Source organism: Capricornis sumatraensis, chromosome 11 (genome assembly GCF_032405125.1).
Source record: "Capricornis sumatraensis isolate serow.1 chromosome 11, serow.2, whole genome shotgun sequence".
NCBI lineage: Eukaryota > Metazoa > Chordata > Mammalia > Artiodactyla > Bovidae > Capricornis > Capricornis sumatraensis.
In genome coordinates, this window is record NC_091079.1 from 94,359,154 (window position 1) to 94,384,435 (window position 25,282).

Sequence of the window (25,282 nt, forward strand, 5' to 3'; positions counted from 1 at the left end):
CTAGACAGCATATTAAAAAGCAGAAACATTACTTTGCTAACAAAGGTCCATCTAGTCAAGGCTATGGTTTTTCCAGTAGTCATGTATGGATGTGAGCGTTGGACCATAAAGAAAGCTGAGCACAGAACAACTGATGCTTTTGAACTGTGGTGTTGGAGAAGACTCTTGAGAGTCCCTTGGACTTGCAAGGAGATCCAACCAGTCCATCCTAAAGGAGATCAGTCCTGAGTGTTCATTGGAAGGACTGATGCTGAAGCTGAAACTTCTATACTTTGGCCACCTGATGCGAATGACTGACTCATTAGAAAAGACCCTGATGCTGGGGAAGATTGAAGGCGGGAGGAGAAGGGGACAGAGGATGAGATGGCTGGATGCCATCACTGACTCAACGGACATGAGTTTGAATAAACTCTGAGAGTTGATGATGGACAAGGAAGCCTGGCATGCTGCAGTCCGTGGGGTCACAAAGAGTTGCACACGACTGAGCAACTGAACTGAACTGAGGAAGGGAAGCAAGGACAATAAATTAAAAGTTTTAAAAGCTAGACAATTTCAAACATCATCAAAACCAGAAAAATAGTACAGAATTTTTAAATTAGTTGTATAAGTACATCTAGATAGTGGAGGACAGAGGAGCCTGGTGTGCTGCAGTCCATGGGATCACAAAGAGTTGGACATGACTTAGCAACTGAAGAGTAACAACTATTATATTTGCTATTCTAAAATTTTTACTGCATTTCTTACATTTTTTTACCTCTTTGTATGACACCAATTTTAAGTCATTTTTATTGAAAGAACAAAAATGAGCTTGGTGAGTAAAAATTTTTAAATTTGTTCTCAATAACTTAAAATTTTTTTAAAAAAACATTAGAATTCCTGTCAAATTTGGGAATATCTAAATCCACATTTGTTTCATGCATGAGCCTTAAAATGTGAAAAGCTTTTCCATGGATTCTATTCTCTCCTGATATATTTCAAAATATGTACCATTTGGCTGCTCACGTGTTTCTGTTACCAGGCTGCCATATGGTGATGGTAATTCTGATCCAGTCAAGACGTTTTGGGTCCTCTCAGTGAGTGATCGGGTTAATTCTGACAGTCATTCATACACTAGAACAGTGAGCAGTAATAACCTGCATGTACAACCATGACTAAGAATCAAAAATTATATCCCACTAGACCAAAATGATATGTATCTTTAACTCAATTCTCCCTAAACTGGACCCACAAAGCACCAGAAGCCACTCCAATGCCAGCTGTCATGAATGTCAAACAAAGGAAAAACAGTTGGCAGGCTAAATGAAAACAAGAGATTAAAGGTAAAATATCTTACTTTTGCGAACTTTACAAAAATTTATGACCATGTGAGTAAATTTCTAAGGCCTCTCCCAGGCCTGTGGAAGGAACCCATGCTGATCAAATGACAGGCCTAAAGCCTAAGCTTCATTACCTTCAGGCTAAATCTACCTGTGAATTAAGGTCTAGTTATTAAGCAAAAGAAACAATAAGAAGAAAATAGAATCAGTAATCAGACTGGATTAAAAACTGAAGGCTTTGAATCTGGAGTGAAAAGAGGTAGAAATTTTCTTAAGGCATGAAGGAGGAACACAGAGCAAAATAAAGGTATCAGCCTGAATCAAAGACCAAGGTGAAACTTGCTCAGGTTTACAATTTGGGAAAAGAAAAACAAAGGTCAACATTACAGTGGGGATTACCATCTGGGAGTAGAATACCAGTGAGTCTATTCCATTTGGTTATATCTGTCCCTAGAGTCCATACCGGGTGCACCAAGGAACCCCAAAACTTGCTGCAACTTGATGGTGGTTATGTTGGCAATACAAAAACATTTTCAGCTAAATTCCTGGGTTTTAGAGAGAATATAACATTTGATCCAATGTTCTGTGAACCACAGATTATTGGGATAAAAAAAACTCCAGCTGAAAAGGTCACTTTAATTAAAGGATGCATACACTCATACCCTTGGGCCTCCTTACTAATTTTAAAGGCATCATTTGTCAAAGGAACAAAATTACTTAAAACAGTTAAAAATGTGATTTTCCCCAAATGTCATTTATTTTTCTCCATTTCCCCTTTATGCTTTCAACTAATCCAGTATAAAATTATTTTCATGGAATCTAGTGTGTACCGGAATTTTTCTTGAATCACTGATTATTAATATGCACATCACCTTCTCTGTGACTTCTCATTTGAATTGCCTAATCAGTTAAGGATGAATGAACAGAATAACAATTTATTTTATTTGATCATCCAAATTCAGGTGACAAGTGTTGATCATTATCAGTTTTTCCAGAAATTGGGTCTGGTCAGTCATGAAAGGCAGACACCAGAGTCACAGGATGGTTTGGGCTTTCTTTGCTATTCTTAAACACTGTTGAAAATGAAAAGATCAGTGACAACAACTTTAACTCTTCTTTTCAAGCTTAGCATGTATATATTATAGAAAATTGACAATTTTTTAAAATGTCTCTTCTTTTTGTCTGGAGAGGACGAGTAGGGCTTTTCCTTGTGGTGTGAAAAAATCAAAAGATACATACCTCCAAGATAAAAAACAGATTTCCTATCATTTCTCAGGGATGTGATTAAAGAACATACTAAACTAACCTGCTGATTGAAAAATTTTAGGAGGAGCAGGTCATAAATCAAGTTTCAAAGAACTTAATTTATATTTCTTTAGGAATCCAACACCAAATTAGGGAATTTTGAGACCCTTCAGGAAAGGTACCTCATCAAAGAACATTTCTTCAACATCTTTCACAGACTTGGTTCCTAAGACCTTAGTGGTTAACAATAGCCACACAAAAAGGGCATAAGTAAGATCTCAAAATATTTCAAAAGTCACCTATAATCTCACTTCCTAAACATGCTCAGGTTCAATAAATAAGATAACCATGGAGTACCAAAGTGCACAGAGGTTTAGAACATTTCCCTGGAGAAGGAAATGGAAACCCGCTTAAGTATTCTTGCCTGGAGAATGCCATGGACAGAGGAGCCTGGGGGACTATAGCCCATAAGGTTACACAGAGTCAGACACGACTGAATCGACTTAGCACACATCTTTTGCCCTTACACGTTTGAAAGAGCTGCTTCCGAGAAACAAAATTGATGTGATGGATTTCTCTGTAAGAGAGACTGACAAGCAATTTTGTCAGGAATCTTAATCATTCTCAACTTAATCACCTTACTTCTCTTCTTATGCTCAGAGGAATGTAATGACTACATGTTAAAATCAGAAGGCAAACAGTAGCTTCTACCCGTATTTGAAATTTTTTTTTTTTTTTGGTCAGCTAAAAAAGAGCCCATATTATCTGATCATTCATTCATTTTCTATTCACCAAATAGTTTTGTGCAATGGTTGATTTTTAGATATTATTCTAAATATTGGCGTTTTTGTTCATTAGTTGCTACATCATGTCGGACTCTCTTGTGACTCCCTGGGCTGTATCCCACAGGCTCTTCTGTCTTTGGGATTTCCCAGGCAAGAATACTGGAGTGGGTTGCCATTTCCTCCTCCAGGGGATTTTCTTGATTCAGGGATCGAACTCATGGTTCCCCCACTGGCAGGCATATTCTTCACCACTAAGCCACCAGGGAAGCCCAAATATTGGCATCATACAACAAAGAAAAAGACAAATATGTTCCTTATCTTCCACAACATAAAACACAGTGAAGAAGTCAGATATTAAAGGAAACATGACATGGACTGTAGGCTTCCCTGGTGGCTCAGACGGTAAAGAATCCACTCACAATGTGGGAGACCCTGGTTTGATCCCTGGGTTGGGAAGATCCCCTGGAGAAGGAAATGGCAACTCACTCCAGCATTCTTGCCTGGAGAATTTTATGAACAGAGGAGCCTGGCAGGCTACAGTCCATGGGGTCGCAAAAAATTCAGACTTTACTGAGCGATTAACACACGGCTATGGAGGGGCTTCCCAGGGGACACTAATGGTAGAGAACCTGCCTGCCAAGCAGGAGACATAAGAGAAGCAGGTTCGATGCCTGAGTCAGGAAGATCCTCTGAAGGAGGGCACAGCAACCCACTCCAGTATTCTTGCCTGCAGAATCCCATGGACAGAGGAGACTAGCAGACTACAGTCCATTGCACTGCACAGAGTCGGACATGATTGAAGCGACTTAGCACGCAGGAACACGTGGCTGTGGAACTTCTATAAAACTACTATGAAGGGTAAAGCACTGTTCTATGGGAAGTAATAGAGAGGCTTACCTAGTCTAGCTGGGTCAAAAATATTCCAGAAGAATAAACTGAGCAATGGGGAAAGGGAGGATACCACTGTTGAAGGTATAAGGAATTTCACGCCCAAGGGTCCAGAGTCAAGTGTTCAAGAAAGGCTGGTAAAGACAGTCCAGACAAATCAGAGCAGAGAAGGCAAGGAGGAAAAAGGACATGAAATGAGGCCAAAGTGACAGAAAGGTAAAATCCCAGGGGCACTGTAAACTCTTAAGAATTTTAGACTTTGCCATAAGAAAAGTTAAAGTCATCCAAAGACTTTCATTATGAGTAATAACTACAGGGATTTGCCTTTTTGTCACTCTGGCCATACAAAGGAGGATGGATTAAAACTAATGCACTGAGATCAGTTAGAAGGCTATTACAACAGATTGTACAATTTCATCTAGCAGGTTGGGTTTTTAAAATCTGTTTGGAATATATTTAGTGAGTTTTACGGGTCAAGAAAAAAGCAGTACAACTGAATCTCAAGAAGACTCCTCCTTTGGAATAACACTGGTATCCACCAGTATTATCACTATCATAACAGGAGAGACTTCTTTTGTCAGGATTGCTGACTAGTAAGACTACTTTAAAAGTTTTCCAATCTAAACTAATTGTGACTATATTTCAGTTACTGTCAAAATGCTAGCCAGAAAAATATAAAATGTAAGAAATACCCTACTATTATCCTCTTTAACATATATTTTAGAGTGTACTCTTTCCTTATCTAATGTTAGGATCAAGGAAACCGACAAACTTAAATTTCATTAGGTTAGCTCTAACATTTCTGTGATCTGAGGGGAAATAAATCCTTAGCAAAGTCACAAACAGTTACATGTGTCAGGTGGATAGAGGAGTAGGTATTTACACAGGTGGTCCCATCACTTCATGGGAAATAGATGGGCAAACAGTGGAAACTGTCAGACTTTCTTTTATGGGGCTCCAAAATCACTGCAGATGGTGACTGCAGCCATGAAATTAAAAGACACTTACTCCTTGGAAGAAAAGTTGTGACCAACCTAGATAGCATATTGAAAAGCAGAGACATTACTTTGCCAACAAAGGTCCATCTAGTCAAGGCTATGGTTTTTCCTGTGGTCATGTATGGATGTGAGAGCTGGACTGTAAAGAAGGCTGAGCACCGAAGAACTGATGCTTTTGAACTGTGGTGTTGGAGAAGACTCTTGAGAGTCCCTTGGACTGCAAGGAGATCCAACCAGTGCATTCTGAAGGAGATCAGCCCTGGGATTTCTTTGGAGGGAATGATGCTGAAGCTGAAACTCCAGTACTTTGGCCACCTCATGCGAAGAGTTGATTCACTGGAAAAGACTCTGATGCTGGGAGGGATTGGGAGCAAGAGGAGAAGGGGATGACAGAGGATGAGATGGCTGGATGGTATCACTGACTTGATGGAGGTGAGTCTGAGTGAACTCCGGGAGTTGGTGATGGACAGGGAGGCCTGGCATGCTGTGATTCATGGGGTCGCAAAGAATCAGACACGACTGAGTGACTGAACTGAACTGAGACATAATATATATATATATATTTATATAGCTGTATTTCGGTATCTATCTGTAGCTTATATATCTACTTATCTGCAGTAGATGTATATATAGATATTGAAATAGACAACAAAATTTATATCTATGTCTAATTGAAATCTATATATTTGAAAAATATAGACATATCTGCAGTTAGCTGCCGGGGTCCAGCCCAGGTGGATCCAGGGAATTCGAAGTGGGGACAGCATTGGTGAGGGAAAAAAACTTATTTATTTATAATATAAGATTAGATTATGAAGAAATAGTGTAGTAGGAAAATTAAGTGGAGAAAGGAGGCTGAATAACTTGGCTTACGGGGAAGACCAATAAAATCTCAGGACAAGAGATTTGCACCATCTACGTTGGGCCACTGGCGCCCACTTGAATATCGAAGGGTGCCCCGCCTTAGGCTCCCTTTTGCGTGGGTCTTAGAAGCCAGGACAAGTAAGTAGACTAGGTGAGCCGCCCCGCTCCAGATGGGAATTCAGCCTAAAATTAGAGTAAAGAGGAGACACGGGGGAAACCAGTCCAGCGACTGGCCCAGCCTCTATTGTGTATGAAGGCCTTTTATACCTTTTTGATTGTACATAGAGATCAATGGGTAACACAAAATTATGCAGCGTTAGCAGCCCAGACTCTTATCAAAACCAGGCTTTTCTCTCTGCATACCTAGTTGTATACACAAGTCTTAGGTGATATACATCATCTTCTGGCCAAAAGGGCCAATTAACATTTTACAACCTTTTTTCTGATAAGGGTTTGTCAACCAGAAGACTTATTTGTGTTGTTCTTCCCAAAGTCTGGTGCAACTCTCAGAAAGCACTAAATAAAGTTACATTCTTACATAGCAAATATACAGCAATTTATAACAAGTAAAAGGAGTACAGTGATTTACAACAAAAGAAAAGTAATTAACTCAAAAGTCTACTGTTGTTAACATCAAAACTATTATATATCCTTTTCCATATCCCGTTTACATTGATTAACATCCTCCCAGGTGCCTAAAAGATAAAGAATATGGAGGTCTGGCAGCAATCATTGAGTCAACAATGAAAACCCATCACCAATATGATTTTTAGCTCTTTAGAAAAGGCTCTGTATCTTTAAGATGCCTTTAAGCTTTGTGCCTCTTGCGGTTGGGGGGCTGTAAGCAATTCACGAGCTGTAAGAGATCCAGGGGAAACTGTTAGGCAAGCTAGAGAGTTATCAGAGGGGGTTTAACTGAAACATCCCTTTCAAATGCAGACGACTAAAGCCCTGATTTGACTTTTTCCAGAGAATATCAGAAGACTGGAAAAGCAGGCAGATTCTTATTTGGGTGGGGGGGTGGGGGTGGATGCTCAGGAAATTCCAGGGGGAACCCCTGAAGCCTGATCACGTCCTTGCATTTTGTCAGGCTTCCTTCCTCATGACCTTGTCACGGTCAGGTTTCCTCATGCTGGCCCCCAGCAGTTAGCTACTGAAATATACTATTTTAAATATTTTAATTTTTTAAAATGTTATTTTTTTGAAAACTGGTAATAAAAATGACAATATGGAGAAAACCCTTTAGGTTAGGCATTGAATAAAAGAAATACTAAAATGCATGATGTTGTCAATTATATACTTCTTTATTTGTTTTATGGAAGAAAAAACTTTGACACTGCAATTTTTTTGTTTGTTTGTTTTGCTTTCTCTTTTGAATTGATTTCTTTAAACTGATGAAAACTCTTGTTGTTTGGTCCCTAAGTCACGTCCAACACTGCAACCTCAAGGACCCCAGCACACCAAGCTCCTCTATTCTCCACCATCTCCCAGAGTTTGCTTGAATTGATAGTCATTGAGTCAGTGATGTTATCTAACCATCTCATCCTCTGCTGCCCCTTTCTCCTTTTTCCTTCAATTTTTCCCTGCATGAGGGTCTTTTCCAATGAGTCAGCTCTTTGCATCAGGAGGCCAAAGTATGGGAGCTTCAGATTTAGGATCAATCCTTCCAATGTATATCCAGGGTTCATTACCTTTAAGATTGATTTGATTTCCTTACAGTCCAAAGGACTCTCAAGAGTCTTCTCCAACACCACAATTCAAAAGGATCAGTTCTTCAGTGCTCAGCCTTCTTTATCATCCAGCTGTCTCATCTGTATATGACTACTAAAATAATAATAGCTGTGACTATATGTACCTTTGTTGGCAAAGTGATGTCTCTGCTTTTTAATACACTGTCGGTTTGTCATAGCTTTCCTTTTAAGGATCAATTTCCTTTTAATTTCAATCACCTTTCTCAGTGTCTTTGGAGCCCAAGGAAATAAAATCTGTCACTGTTTCTACTTTTTCCCCTTTTATTTGCCACGAAGTGATGGGACCAGATGACAGGTCAGGTGGTCTGGTATTCGCACCTCTTTAAGAATTTTCCACAGTTTGTTGTGAGCCACACAGTCAAAGACTTTAGCATAGTCAATGTAGCAGAAGTAGATGTTTTCCTGGAATCCTTTGCTTTTTCTATGATCCAGTGGATGTTGGCAATTTGATCTCTACTTCCTCTGCCTTTTGTAAACCCAGCTTGTACATCTGGAAGTTCTTGGTTCATGTACTGCTGAAGCTTGTTGGGTTTTGAGCATAAGCTTATAGCACACAAAATGAGCACAGTTGTATAGTAGTTTATATATTCTTTGGAACTGCTCTTCTTCGGGATTAGAATGAAAACTAACTTTTTCCAGTCCTGTGGAAAATTTGCCAACATATTGAGTGCAGCTCTCCAACCCACATCTTTTAGGATGTTAAATAGCTCAACTGGAATTACATCACCTCCATTATCTTGAAGTGAAGTGAAGTGAAAGTCGCTCAGTCTCTTTGTGACCTCAGGGACTGAGTCCATGGAATTCTCCAGGCCAGACTACTGGAGTGGGGAGCCTTTCCTTTCTCCAGGGGATCTTCTCAACCCAGGGATGGAACCCAGGTCTCCCACATTGCAGGCAGATTCTTTACCAGCTGAGCCACAAGGAAAGCCCACGATAATGATTTTTAAGACCCACTTAACTTCACATTCTAGGATGTCTGGCTCTAGGTGAGTGACCACACCATTGTGGTTATCTGGGTCATTAAGGTCTTTTTTGTATAATTCTCTTGTTTATTCTTGAGACCTCTTTTCAATCTCTTCTCCTTCTGTCCTTATTATTTCTGTACTTTATCATGCCCAAACTTGCATGAACTTTTCCCTTGATATCTCCAATTTACTTGAAGAGATTTCTAGTCTTTCCCATCCCATTGTTTTCCTTGCTGTTCTCTGGAACTCTGCTTTCAGTTGGGTATATCTATCCCTTTCTCCATTCCCTTTAACTTCTCTTCTTTCCTCAGCTATTTATAAAGCTTCCTCAGACAACTGTCATTTTGCTTTCCTGCATTTGTTTTTCTTGGGGATGGTTTTGGTCACTGACTGCTGTATAATGTTATGAACCTCTGTTCATAGGTTTTCAGGCACCCTGTCTACCAGATCTAATCCCTTGAATCTATTTGTCACCTTCACTGTATAATCACAAGGGATTTGACTTAGGTCAAAAGAGATCTTGATTATAAGATCCTTTATAATCATAATGGATTTTGACCCCCAAAATAACCTGAATTTTGCAATAAAGAGCTCATGATCTGAGCCACAGTCAGCTCCAGATCTTTTTTTTTTTACAGCTTCTCCATTTTCAGCTGCAAAGAATATTATCAACCTGATTTCAGTGTTGATCGTTTGGTGATGTCCATGTGTACAATCATCTTTCATGTTGTTGGAAAAGGGTGTTTTCTATGATCAGTATGTTATCGTGACCAAACTTTTTTAGCCTTTGCCCTACTTCATTTCATATTCCAAGGTTGAAGTTGCCTGTTACTCCAGGTATCTCTTCACTTCCTCCTTTTGCATTCTATTCCCCTCTTATGAAAGACACATCTTTTCTTGGTGCTAGTTCTAAAAGGTCTTGTAGGTCTCCCTAGATCTGGCCAACATCAGCTTCTTCAGCATTGGTGGTTGGGGAATAGACTTGAATTACTGTGATGTTGAATGGTTTGCCTTGGAAACGAATCGAGATTATTAAGATTGCACCCAAGTACTGCTTCAGACTCATTTGCTGACAATGAGGGCTACTCTATTTCTTCTAAGGGATTCTTGCCTTACACTACAGTAGATATAATGGTCGTCTGTATTAAATTCACCCATTCCCGTCCATTTTAGTTCACTGATTCCTCAGATGTTCACTTTTGCTGTCTCCTGCGTGAGCACATCCAAAATGCCTGATTCATAGACCTGACTTTCCAGATTCCTATGCAATATTGTTCTTTACTTCATCAGACTTTACTTTCACCACTAGACACATCCAGAGCTGAGCATCATTTTCACTTTGACCCAGCAGTTTTATTTTTTCTGAAGCCATTATTAATTGCCCTCTGCTCTTCCTCAGTAGCATTTTGGAGATCTCTTGACCTGGGGGGAGTCATCTTCCAATGTCATAGCTTTTCCCTTTTTCATACCACCAGTGGGATTTTCCAAGCACAAATACTGAAATGGCTTGCCATTTCCTCCTCCAGCAGACCACATTTTGTCAGAACTCTTCTCTATGAGCCAACCATCTAGAGTGGCCCTGAAAGGCATGGCTCATAGTTTCATTAGTTACACAAGCTTCTTCACCATGACAAGACATATATAAGTATTGAAATATATACTGAAATTTTTATCTATTTATTTGATCAAAATCTATATATTTGTTTGTAGAATATATAAACATATCTATAGATAGCTATTGAAATATAACTATATAACCATTTTAATTTTAAAACATGTTACTTTTTGAAGGCTGGTAATAAAAATGACATCTTTTTATTTCTCCATATCTGTTTGGTCAGGCTTTGAGGAAAAAATAATACTGCACTTCATGATTTTGTCTTCCCAGGTGGGACTACTCATAAAGAACCTGCCTACCAAGGCAGGAAACAAGAGACACTGGTAAGATCTTCCTTCCCTAGGTAAGGAAGATCCCCTGGAGTAGGAAATGGCAGCCCACACGCCTTGGTGGCTCAAACAATAAAGAATCTGCCTTCAATGAAAGAGACCTTATTGTATGCTTATGTGTGTATATATGTATTTTCTTTTCTTGTTCTTCACAGTTATCTCCTACTAGACTATAAGCAAATAAAAGTGAGGTTTTATTACATTCTGTATTATTTGTTGTTCAGTCACTAAGCTATTTCCGACTCTTTGTGACCCCATGAACCGCAGCACAGCAGGCTTTCCTGTCTTTCGCTATCTCCCTAAGTTTGCTCAAACTCATGTCCATTGAGTCAGTGATGCCGTCCAACCATCTCATCCTCTGTTGTCCCCTTCTCCTCCAGCCTTCAATCTTTCCCAGCATCAGGGTTCTTTTCTAATGAGTCAGCTCTTTGCATCAGGTGGCCAAAGTATTGGAGCTTCAGCTTCAGCATCAGTCCTTACAATGAATATTCAGGACTGATTCCCTTTAGAATGGACTGGTTGGATCTCCTTGCAGTCCAAGGGACTCTCACGAGTCTTCTCCAAACCACAGTTTGAAAGCATCAAATCTTAAGAGCTCAGCTTTCTTTATGGTCCAACGCTCACATCTGCACATGACTGCTGGAAAAACCATGATTTTGGCTGTATGGACCTTTGTCTGCAAAGTAATGTCTCTGCTTCAACAATTACCCAAAGTCATGCATATAAATCCAAACCATTTTTTGTTATAATTATTCTCAGAGCTGTCTTCTTTCTAATATACTAGAAAGCAATTTTTATAATACATGCAATTCTACTACAGTGTGAGGCTTTATAATATTATTTACTATAACATCAACAAATTAAGGAATATGAATTGCATTATCTCATTAATACTGGTTACTATGTGATTAAAAAAGGATGTTAGGACTTATGGGTAGTAAAATTTTGTGCCTTGTGTTTATATAAAATGTGTAATAAGAATGATAAGCCACACTGTGTTAATATTTTGACCATGGTTTTAGGAAAAGAAAGGCCAAATTCTTCATTATCAGCACTGGCTTTGTTCAGTGACATGGTAAGATTTAGAATTATGGAATTTTGCTATTTAAAATAATTCCATATTGAAGTTACTGTAGGAAAAAAAAACTCCATTATTTTGAGGATAAAATTCTCTAAATCTCAGTCTTTCTCTCCACTGGAACAGTTATTTCATAAAATGATTTTCAACATTATGAGGTTTTTGGGAGCAAACCTTTTTCATAGCAAGAGTATATCTGAGGAAGTAGCAGAACTAGCCGTGCTATCAATTTGAGCCATGACAATTACTTCTTACATACGCCCTTTTACACCTTTACTCCCATTTTATGTCCCGAGAATGTTTCCTTCTCCCTCTATGGAAAAAAATGAATGCATATAATAAGAATCATTATAATAGCATTTGAATAATTATTAGCATTCAAGAATAGCATAATTAATAGCATTCAAGAATAATTTGAATAACATTTTTACATTTTCAAAGCAGTTTCACTTATACTGCTTCGTGTCATATAGTAACAGCACTGTAAATTCAAATAGTCGGTTTTCTTATTATTGAATGAACGTGAGTAGCCTCAGATTTCAAGGTAACACAGATAGTGTCGGTGTCAGATACAGCTTAAGTCAGATATCATTTTCCTCTGTCCTGCCATTCTACATGGGAATAGGGAAATAACACTTTTTAAAATTGACTATTACTTATGGTTATCTTTCTTTTTCATAATTTAGGAATGCAAAAATAAGAAGAAGAAACCAGTAACATCTGCTGTATTTTGTACTGCAAATATTCATTCAAAACTGAAAAGTCAGTAAATATTAATGCAAGAATTATAAAACAGTAAATTTTAACCTAAGTTAACAAACTGACTTAATCCTTGACAGACTGAATTCAGTGCAAGCATGATTTAATTAAGCTTATTACTGAACTAGATATTCAAATAATTGAAGACTAAGGGAACATAATAAAGAAATATAATCATATTTTCTAGGTGAGTAAATCACAATATTTTCATCTAGCACTGTCATGTGGAGCTAACTTGGAAACAGAAGCAAAAAAAAGAAAAAATGCCCCTTGTATGTAGACTTACCAAAATACCTCCCATATTTTGAACCAAGTGGAAAATGTTAATAAAAAGGTTATATAATAAAACCCATGAGTGAATATAAAACCCTGCATTGCCTAATCTGTTCACACACCATTGTCAACCTTCATAAATCCACCTAGTAGGGACCCGACCACCCAGTGGTTCAGAAACAGTGAGCAGATGGAAAATAACAGTACTTGTCATTGAATAAAAATGCAGAATCATAAAACAAATCAAGAAAACACATCTGTTTAAAATTCTAATATTTTGTTCATCATAGATTTTTGCATTTATTTTTATTTTTAAAAATTTTTGCATTAAAAATATTTTATCTTGACTACTGAGTTTTTTGGCACATACTTTGGCATCTCCTCTGAATCCCAGCCTTGTCTCCAGGTACATTGATGAGTATCACCAAAAAAAAAAAAAAAAAACAAGACTGAAAAGCTGTAACTATAAATTGAAATAATCTTCCTCAAAAATGAAAAATGCATGTTATAGTACACCAGACATATTAGGCTAATGAGTTCTTAATTCAGACTTCCAAATCTAAATTTTAACTTCACCCTTAAGCAACATCACAAGAATGACTATTGTAGCCTAGTTCATAAAATATGCCTCTCAACTGGGAGATTGCTGTTAGAAGTACTAGAGATACATTACACATTAACTCTATAACCATAAATTTGGCAACATTCTCATGATGTAGAAGGTAATTGAGAAAAGCCATCCAAAGTGCATCAATAATATCCCAATATGATAAAATAATAATAAATCTTGCTGATCATATACATATCTATACAGCAATGTGTTGATATTTTTTAAAAATCATATTTAAGGAGAAAAGGTAGAAAGAAGCCAAATTTCTAAATGACAGTTTACAATAAATTTCCATACAAAGCATGTGTGTTTTGATTTCACTTTATAATGCATAATTATGTTTGATATGATATTAAAGACATACTTGAATGAATGGTCACAGAAATGTTAATGGTGATAATATCAAAGTTGTGGGATTTAAGGTAAGTATGTTTTATGATAATGTTTCCAAATAATACTGAATTTTTTCACAAAGAGCATGCATTATTTCTGCTACCAAAAATTCAAAATATTTTATAAGATCACATAACAGCTACTGAATTTAAGCTTCAGAAAATGACTTCATAGATTTTGTTTAAAATGATAGATGGAGCATGGGCTGTGATTCTCTTAGTAATAAAACATAAACATTAAATACATAATTATATACTCTGTTGAAAAGGGAAAAATAGTGTGTGTGTGTGTGTGTGTGTGTGTGTGTGTGTGTGTGGTGGAGATGCAGAGATCCTGACACTGGCTGTCCATGGGAAACTTCTCTCAGAGAAGAATATTTAAGGGTAAACAGAAGTATGAGGAGGAGCCACCCATAAATTTTTGCAACAAGAATAGTTGGGAAAGAACTGCCCAAATGGAAATAAGCTTATTTTCCAATCATTCTTGTCACAAAAACTTATGGCTGGCTCTTCCTTATATTTCTGTCTACTCTTAAATATTCGACTCTGAGAGAAGTTTTCAGTGAACAACCAGTGTCGGGAGCCCTGCATACCCCACCCCCCAACAAAATGCATTTTTCCTCTTTCAACAGAGTACATAATAATGCATTAAATCTTTATTTTTTCTTACTAAGAAGGATTTTGGGGAGGGAGACCCAAGAGGGAGGGGATACATATATACATATAGCTGCTTCTCTTGTCCGGCAGAAACTAACACAACACTGTAAAGCAACCACACACTAATTTAAAAAAAAAAGAGAGAAGAAAGAACCACATGTGCAAAGATCAGAAATCCTGAGGAAGAGAAGAGAAGCTGACCAGAGATTGGAGCACCAAAGAAGAATGAGAAGAGCTGACTTTCAGAAGAATGGGCAGGACCAGGTCCCCCACGTCACTTGTGGACCTGTTAAGTTTAGTTTTCTTTGAATTGTTTTGTTTGGTTTTTACTTTAGATTTTATTAGAAGAGAAATGGTACATCAGTAAACAGATTTAACTGAAGAGCCATTGCAGTTCAGTTTGTGTTTTGAAAGAGCATTCTAGCAGCTGTGTATATAACAGACTCGAAGGCAGAAGTAGCAGAGTCCAAGAGTCTACAAAGGAGGCTATCACAATATCCAGGTGGCAAGCTGATCAGAGACTGATGTCAGTGTGAATGGAATGAAGCAGACAAAATCAAGACGTATTTTGGAGACAAACCTAAAAAGACTTATCAACATGTGGCGTAAAATGGACAGAAATTATTAAATATAATGCTTACATTTGTCACTTTAGTGAATCTTGATCTGACGTATGGTGAGAGAAGGAAATGGAAAATAGCTTAGAGTCATTGACAGTGAGGCAGGTAGGCAGTAAAAGCAGAGAGTTCTATTTTGAGTATGCTAAGTAGATGTCAAAAAAGAGAGTTCAATACCTGGATGCAGAACACGAAGAAAGGTCACATTAATTTCTTTATGTAATCTCTCAATGGCTAAAAATTTATTTCATTTTACAAGTTTATAACATTTGACTTAGAAATTTCACTTGCAGAAAGTTATAGTTAGGAAATAAAAGTGTGGTTATGAAATTGTTTACAATAATTATATCATACATAATAGCAAAGAAACTAGCTGAATGTGCATAAATAAGAAACAATACTGCAAAGAAAAGTCAGACAGGATTTAGATAAATTTTTAGTTTTGCATGCTAGGAAACAGGATTTCAGAATGATTCTTAGGTTTGCAACCTGTCTGGGGTAAGTAATAACTTATGCAGAAAAATAACAAGAAATTTGATAGAAATGTGGGTTGTTTTTATTAAACATTAATATTGAAGTCACAGTGAAAATTGTCCACAGAGTCTTAAAACCATGGGACTTCTATGAGTCAAGATTAAAATTTGAGAAATTTAAAATTATGAGAAATCAGAAAGTTTTAATTTCCAGACCTGTAACTTAACTATATCAATTTGATTACTCAAATTCTTCTAAATAATTTTTAAATTTCCTTGCAACTTTAGCATACTGAACAATATTAAGCATTAAAAATTAATTTAAAATATTCATTGAGTTTCTACAGTGTGGGTCAATGTTTAAGGATTTTTTTAATATTCCCGTGGTAAGTATATGTTTTTTCTTGGCTTATTTCCTATTATGGAATATCTACTTTAGCTTGTCTACTTTAGCTTAGACTCAGAAAAAAAATCCTATTCCTGAATAAATATGTTTATATCCCTCTTAGTGGGGATGTAAATTGGTGTAGCCACTATGGAAAGCAGTATGAAATATCCTCAAAATTTTAAAAATAAATTACAATCTAATCCAACAATTCCACTTCTGGGTATTTATCTGAAGAAAATGAAAACACTAATTAAAAAGATATATCCATCTCTATGTTCACTGCAGCACTTTTTCCAAGACATATAAACAACCTAGTCCTTCAATAAATGAATAGATAAAGAAGATGTGGGATATTTATATTGTTGTTGTTGTCCCTCAGTTGCAAAGTCATCTCTGACTCTCTGCCACCCCATGGACTACATCACACCAGGGTTCCCTGTCCTTCACTATCTCTGGAGTTTGCTCAAACCCATGTCCATTTAGTTGGTGATGCCATCCAATCGTCTCTCCTCTGTCGTCCCCTTCTCCTCCAGCCTTCAATCTTTCCCAGCATCACAGTCTTCTCCAGTGAGTCAGCTCTTCACAGCAGATGGCCAAAGTTAGGATCTTCAGCTTCAGCAACAGTTCTTTCAATGAATATTTACTTTGATTTCCTTTAGGATGGACTGGTTGGATCTCCTTGCTGCCCAAGGGAATCTCAAGAATCTTCTCCAGCACCACAGTTTGAAAACATCAGTTCTTTGGCTTTCAGCCTTCTTTATGGTCTAAATCTCACTTCCATACATGATGGCTGTAAGAACGATAGCTTTGACTATGTGGACCTTGGTAGACCAGATGCCATGATCTTAGTTTTCTGAATACTGAGTTTTAAGCCAGTTAAAACTCTCCTTTTTCACTGTCATCAAGAGGCTCTTCAGCTCTTCTTCACTTTCTGCCATTAAAGTGTTGTCATCTGCATATCTGAGGTTGTTGGTACTTCTCCTGGCAGCCCTGATTTTGGCTTGTGACTCATCCAGTCGGACATTTTGCATGATGTACTTTGCATTTAAATAATCAGGATGACAACATATAGCCTTGATGTACTCCTTTCCCAATTTTGAATGAGTCCATCATTCCATGTCCAGTTCTAACTGTTGCTTCTAGACCTGTATACAGGTTTCTCAGGAGACATGTAAGGTGGTCTGGTATTCCCATCTCTTTAAGAATTTTCCACAGTTTGTTGTGATCCACACAGTCAAAGATTTCAGTGTAGTCAGTGAAGCAGAGGTAAATTTTTTGAAATCCCATTTCTATACGTGTGTGTGTGTGTAAATATTTATATGAAGTGGAGTGAAAATCACTCAGTCATGTCCGACTCTGTGATCCCATGGGCTATACAGTCCACGTAAACAAGCAATGGAACATTACTTACCCATAAAAAATGAAATCCTGCCATTTGTGACAATATGAATGCACCTAGAAGATACTGACCTAAGTGAAATGTCAGAGAAAAGCACATCTTATGTGATTTCACTTTTATGTGGAACCTAAAAGACAAAACAAGTGAATAAACCTAACCAAACAGAAACAAAGTCATAGATACGCAGAAGAAACAGGTGGTGTCAAGAGAGATCAGTATGGGAAAGAGAGAAATCCATCTGTGAGGGGGATTAAGAGGCACAATCTTTGTCACAACATAAATAAGCCATGGATACAAAATACACAGTGCGGAGAATACAGTCAATAATTATGAAACATCTTTGTGTAGTGACAGACGACTAGGCTCATCACGACGATCATTTCGTGTGCTAAAGTCACTTTAGTTGTGTCTCTTTGTGACCCTGTGGACTGTAGCCCTCTAGGCTCCTCTGTCCATGGGATTCCCTAGGCAAGAATACTGGAAAGGTAGTCATTTCCTTCTCCAGAGGATCTTCTTGACCCAGCGATTGAACCTGTGGCTCTTATGTCTCCTGCACAGGCAGGTGTCTTCTTTAGAACTAGTGCCGCCTGGGAATTCCCGTTTTTAGATGCATGTGGATATAAAACCACTATGTTTTGTACACAAACTAACATAATGTTGTAGGTCAAAAAAATAAAATAAAAGAGGGGGGATGTCTAATATTTTGTTGTAGAAAGACCCTGCAATATGTTTGAACACTCAGCATACCTGAATTAACTCTATAAAGAAACCTTTTACAGAGCAACACTTCGACACCAAGACCTAAGTATGAAACTGTTTTGTAATCTAATAAAATGCTGCTCTGTGGCTCCCCAGGTGGTGCTAGTTCTAAAGAACCCTCCTGCCAATGTAGGAGACACCAAAGATGCATGTTTGGTCCCTGGGTCAGAAGGATTCCCTGGAGAAAAATATGGCAACCAACTGCAGTATTTTTGAGTGGAAATTTCCATGGACAGTGGAGCCTGGAAGGCTACAGTCCATGAGTTGCAAAGAGTCAGACATGACTGAGTGACTGGGCACACACACATACACAAAATGCTTTCATCATATTTTGGCCTTTAAATTTTGTATTCCAGAGCTTTACAATGTTCTGGATAAACTAATGAAAGTGTTATTGTGTCAATAATATGATTTTTTAAATTTTTTCCTGTACTTGAAAGTGGATATGTAGTTAGATTTGCCAAGTTACTTGGTAAGGCATAGCTGAATACAATACATTGTCTGAATAAGTCACACTCAGTGCTGTAGAAACTGATTTAGAATTTCCAGTTCTTCAATAAAGTGTTTCTAAAAATTTTTTAAATTCTCTATTTTTATTGTTTTTGGAATTCTAGACTGCTTTTATGTGCATTCAATTATTAGTTGGCTCAATATTCTCCAAGTTTTCCTTTAAGCAGCTCATGTGTATTTTGTCATGTAACGAGTCCTTTTTGATGCCCTTCTACCGTATATTGTCATGAAAAAGCACAGGGGTGATTGAAGATTGTCTGTCACTATCAGCCTCCCCTTCTACCTTTTGTAATAGAAATCCTTGCAAGTTTTAGCTGTGCAACAGCTGCCTCCCTTGCAACTGACTGTGTCTACAAGCGTGAACTCTTGCCAAAGTATAGTGAAAGAAGGTGATGTGGATAATTCCTGATTACATACACAAAGGGGAAACTGTTCTCCCTCCCCTTCCACTCTTACGTTTCTCCCTGCAGATATATATGGAGGGTTATATATATGTGCGATGGCAAGTAACATGATGAAAGCAAATTTAGCTCCTGAATATCTTGCTGAAGCTGAGGCTCCTGCCAGCCCAAACTTCTCTAGTCTGTTACACAAGCAAATAAAATAAAGCTTAGATTATGTAATTCACTGTATTTTAGGATCTCTTTGTTAGAGCAGCTAAACCAGTTCCTAGAAACAAGATGCTTGAATTAAGGAAATACACCACGTAGTTCAATCATCAAATATTGATCTCCATTATAATACATTCTGGATTTTCTAATTGTCATAAGACCTCATCTCTGGTTAAAAATTTCTGCTTGGAGAAAACTTTAAGTGAAGCCTCATCTAGTTTAGGAGCCTTCCCATAACTTAGTTGTTTGACTCAACGTCTTACTAATTCCACTCTGCAGAGATTCCTTTACAGATTTATATTCTGACTTAAAGTGATTTAAGTAAAAATTGACTATTGGATAAAGTATACATTTGTTAATAATTTAAAAACATCATGACTACTGCTTTAAGTTGTTAACAACATTGTTCTAGAAGAATATATTGATAATTCAAGAATATAGTCAATTTTGACCCTCATGATAAAAGTCACTCTGCTACAAATGAAGTCATGGAGAATATCCATATACCTTTTATAATGTATTTCATTTTCAGATGGTGTTAATGGGCACTGATTTTTGATAAAACTAGAGCTGAAAAAAATGTACTATATAAAGTTCTTTGTGCTTGTTCCATCCTTCTGTTGTTTATACCTATGATAAACAATGTATTTATGTATTTAGGTATCATATTTTAGAAAAATATAAAATCAATTTTGGAAATGAGTTTTATAACACTATTTGTGTAAAAACAACAGAGTATAAAAACACTTCAAAATAACAAAAGCTACTTCACTTTTTTTTTATCCATTCATCTACCCTATGTCTTTTGTTTGGAGTATTTATTCCATTTACATCTAAAGTAATTGTTGATTGGCATGTAATTATTGGGGCTCAGATGGTAAAGAGTCTGCCTGCAGTGCAGGAGACACCAGTTCGATTCCTGGGTTGGAAAGTTTCCCTGGAGAAGAGAGAGGCTACCCACTCCTGTATTCTCAGGCTTCCCTGGGTAGCTAAGATGGTAAAGAATCCGCCTGCAATACAAAGACCTGGATTCGATCCCTGGTGGGAAGATCGCTTAGAGGATGGCATAGCAACCCACTCCAGTGTTCTTGCCTGGAGAATCCCATGGACAGAGGAGCCTGGTGGGTTTCAGTCCATGGGGTCCCAGAGTCAGACATGACCAAGCACAGCAAATGTAATTATTTACAGCTTGCCCTTTGTGGTCTGATGGGTTTTGTAGCTCTCCTCTCTCCCTTTCTGTTTCTTTTTCTCTTCTGTTGTGATTGATGACTTTCTTTAGTGTTACATTTATTCTCCTTTATTTTTTGCACATCTGTTATAGGATTTGGTTTCTGGTTGCCATGAAGGTCATTTATAACAGCCTATGTGTATAGCAATCTGTTTTCAAGTTGATAGTCATTTAATCCGTGTGCATTGTCAAAGCAGCAGCTTTCTACTGCCCTCCCCCATCATTTAATGCTTTTGGTGTCTTATTTTGCATTTTTGTTTTGTGTATCTCGTAACTATTTTAGGTATAATGATTTTACTTGTCTTTTAAATGTCATGCTTGATTTATAGATGGTTGATCCACTACCTGTCCTGTGTATATGCTTTTATCAGTGAGATAGTCGTCTTTCCTTGTTTTCTTATTTCCAGTTATGGCTTTTTCTCGTCCATCTACAGTCCCTTTATGGTCAGTCTCCTCAGCGTCCACCAGCAACACCTCTCTTCCAGCACTGCAGCCCCAGCTTGGGCTGGCAGCCCTCTGCAGGTGGGAGCAAGGCGGCCAGTGGCTGGACGGGGAGCTGATGGGAGCAGAAATGGAGCAGTGGGCAGCCTGTGGTCCTGCATCTCTGTGGGGCCGGTGTGGTGTACCCATGCCTTCTAAGATGAACCCCGAATTCTGTGTTTGTCAGAATACTCCCTCCATTGCACTGAGGGCAATGCATCTTCAGTGGGACTCAAAATTCCTGGAGAAAAGTTTTTGTGAAAAGCTGGCAATAATTTCTTTAAAATCTCTTAGTTTTCCTTTTTGCTGTGTTTCAGAATGACATCAAGCAACTATGAACAACTTTGGTAGTGAACAGTTTCACTGTCATTTCCTGGACAAAGGCTTTACTGCAAAGACATTCTGGACCAAAAAAAAATTAATGAAATTTCTTCTTTTGATGATAAGGATGCTTTCCATGTGGCAGACCAGGAAGACATTCTAAAGAAATAATTGAGATGGTTAAAAGCTCTTCCACTGGTCATCCCCTTTAATGCAGTCAAGTGTAATGAGAGCAGAACCGCAGTAAAGTCCTGAGCTTCCACTGGAATAAGATATGACTGTGCCAGCATGACTGGGATACAATTGGTGCAGAGTCTCACAGAGCCTCCAGAAAGGATTATCTATGTGAATTCTTACAAGCAAGTATCTCAGATTAAGTATGCTGCCAATAATGGAATCCAGATGATGACTTTTGATAGTGAAGTTGAGTTGATAAAAGTTGCCAGGGCATACCCAAAGGAAAAGTCGGTTTTGTGGGTTGCCACCGATGATTCCAAAGCAGTCTGCCGCCTCAGTGTGAAATTTGGCCCCAGAGTCAAAACTAGCAGGCTTCTTTAGGAATGTGCAAAAGAGCTAAGTATTGATGTCATTGATGTCAGCTTCCACATGGAAAATGTCTGTACTGATCCTGAGACCTTCATCCAGGCCATCTCTGGTGACTGCTGTGTCTTTGACATGGTAGTTGGCTGATTTCAATGTATTTGCTGTTTATTGGTGGCGGCTTTCCTGAATCTGAGGGTGTTGTGGTTTAGCTATGGTTGCCTCAGGCAGGCTGATGGGTGGGGTTGGCTCCAAGGCTTAACCTCAACTACTACTATTGTACAGCTGTGGGGACTGCCCCCCCCCCCCAACATGGTTGTCTGTCAGGCCTGGCTTCTACTGCCACAGGTGTGCTAACAACACAGAACTGGCCCCTGGACTGGCTGTGCAAGATCCGATAACACCTGTACCGGAACTCTGGTGCGGGGGCTGGCTTCACAGAAGCCAGGAGCTACTCTGAGGCGAGATTCATGCTGGCAGAGGCTCCCACTAAGCGGAGGAAGGTTGGCTTCCTGGAGCAGGAGCCACTTGGAAGGGGCACTGGTCCTGGTCAGTGTGGCCTGCCCGGTGGAGGGGGGGTGGGAGTCACTTTCGAGGCCAGTGTGAGTGGTATGGTGGGGTGGCCCTCAGAGGAATTCTGGGCTGGGGCCAAGCACATGGTGTTAGTTAGCTTGATGGAGAGTGAGAAAAAGGTGCCCCCACCAGCACCAGGCCAGCTAAGTGGATGGACTGATCAAAACAAAACAACCAAAAAAGGAGCCTGCTTGCATTTTTGTCCCTGGAGAAAGTCCCACCACATCTCTGCCTTTCTGGCTCACTTCCTGAAATTAGCAAATGGATCTCCCCTTCATTTGAATGCTTTTCAAGCTATTGCCCCTGTGCTGGGCCTTGAAGAGAGTTTATGTATTAATCAGGAGCAGAGTCTGGGCTTCCTACAGCTTTCAGGCTCTCTCAGATATACACCCTGTGATTTTCAAAGGCAGAATGATGGGGACTCATCTTCCAGTGCCAGTTTCCCCAGGTAAGGATCCCAGCAAGGGGTCAGTTAGAGATCTCGCTCCTTGGGGGACCTCTGCAGCTTTCAAAACCCTCCTGCTTTGAGGTCTCTGCACCTAGGGTATGGATTCTGACTCAACCACATCTCTGACCCTCCTACCCCTCCAGATGTGGCCTTGTCTTTATATCCTCAGTTGTAGGAAATCTGTTCTGCTAGTCTTCAGGTTGGTCTCAGAGATGGTTGTTTTATATGCGGTTGCAGTTTCAGTGTGTCCTTGGGACGATATGAGCTCAGGATCATCCTTCTCTGCCATTTTGATCCAGACCCCCTACTATCTCACTTTTAAATTTGCCTTTTTAAATTACTGGTTAGGTTGACCTTTTTTATAATGTATTTTTTAACATGCACACTTTTTAAATTGTGAATGTACTTGTGAATAAGTCTTGATTTTTCTTTTTTTAAACCTTGTGATTCCCCTTCACTCATTTCTTCCAACCCCACCTCTTGCCTCCAGCAGCCACTAATGTGTTGTCTGTTATCTGTGAGCTTGTTTTTTGACTTTTCATTTGTTGTGTTATCTTTGTATTCCACATATAAGATGGATTGGGTAGTATTTGTCTTTCTCTATCTGACATATTTTGCTTAGCACACTACTCTATTGAACCCAAGGCATGGAGAAGAATCATCTTATTGTTGCTTGTGTTGGGATGTATATAGAGCTTTTCGGACATATTAAAAGTATGAGCACTCACGTTGATTTGTAAGTCCTATTATATCACTGGTGGTAATAAGAGTGGTCCAGCTCACTTGCTTGATCACAGAAGGCTCCAACAGCCAGAAATGCATAAGTAATTTAGAAAACAGGTTAGTGGTGGCTCTGGCACAGCCATGATTCTTGGAAGACATGGACCAACTGCCATGGGTTAACTGCAGAAGGTGCTCTTCAGAGGTCATCAGAAGCTGTCTAGAAGAGCAGTTTCCATCCTATGGCAGATGGAATGGACAGTCATCCAGCAACAGAACCTTAAAAGGCATGACAGAAATCTGTCCCATCTCCAAGTAGAAGGCAAACATGGAAGTTTGCATTCCTTCAGCTACCATCCCACTCCTGCCTCACAGAGCCACAAGGACAGAACACTCACAGCCAAGAGCCCTGTCTCCCACTGCACCAAGCCGCGTTTCATCAGTCAACACTTAATTCTTCACTTCTGCTTTATACAGGGGCTAGAGGAAGAATTTCTGAATCGGTCCATTTTTTTACATCTTAGGAAAATTCCAAAAACATATATGTGGGTTTTTTTTTTAAGTATAGCTTTTAGACTAATCTAAGAAAAAAAAAACTAGTCTTCTACTTCATTTAAATTAATAAAGGCCACTTGGAATTCTAAGATATTGTTTGAAGGATCATGCACTGGAAAGGATTACGGCAAGTACTGTTTGAACTGATTCTATGCTTACTTGGAATTCAATACTAACCTCTCATAATCTATGCAAATAAACACCCAATGAAACCAGGCAATATGATACACTCAGTTTGTACTAGAAAACTTAGAGTTTAGCACCTTGTTAACTACAAAGAAAAAAAGATTATTAGAAACTTTTTAAAAAGTGAAAGAAGTAATGAGTGCCATAAGCCTTCTTTAAATTGTATAAAAGATTTATAGCTTGATCCTGCTAAATGATAACTGGCAGGCTATTAAATTGTGTGGGAAATGAGATATGATATTTTCTGCATAATGTAACTTGCATAACAATGAAGGTGTTTGCTAAGGAATGCTTCTGTTTTAGTTCTTGCTCACTCTCTTTAACTCCAGAAAGTTTATTTAATGTAAACTCTTAAATTGATATTATGCTGACAATTGTTATGTAGTGCTATGAACTGATTAGACTATGCACTAGTCTCAGAGTAAAAAGTCTTTACATATAGTACCAGAGTATTTATTACTTTACTGTGTAACAACAGGCATCTGTCTTTGGACAGATTCTCCAGCTCCCCAATTTATCTTAATAATTGCTATAACTTGCTATTGAGCATAAGCTTCATACAGTTTCCCATGATACCTTTGACAACACCACACAGTGACAGTAATTTTGATATACTATATAATCCATTTCATCAAAAATACTTACTGAAGGTTCAGTATTATCTAGAGCCATTCTAAGAGCTTTACTTACTTAATCTTCTCATGAACCTAAAGCCTAGATCTTATTATGAACCCCTCATAGCAAAAGAGGAAACTGAACCAGAGAGATGTTACATAACTTATCCAAAGTCCAGACTGCTAAAGTGTGGAGTCCATATTTTACGCCACACAGTTTGACCCAAGAGAGATCAAGCCTAGGGCCAAATGAATAACACTCTTGATATACTCTGTGTACCTTCTGAGGATCAGACACTATCCTACGCACTTGATACACAATAACTCATTAC

The 25,282-nt window shown here is 38.4% G+C and overlaps 1 protein-coding gene and 1 pseudogene across 1 annotated transcript in view; one reads left to right on the forward strand and one right to left on the reverse strand.

Moving 5' to 3' along the window:
* The window catches only part of CNBD1 (cyclic nucleotide binding domain containing 1), a 493,800-nt gene that overhangs the window by 229,928 nt on the left and 238,590 nt on the right, over positions 1–25,282 (reverse strand). The window lies entirely within an intron of this gene.
* LOC138088705 (ornithine decarboxylase pseudogene) lies at positions 21,328–22,066 on the forward strand (annotated as a pseudogene).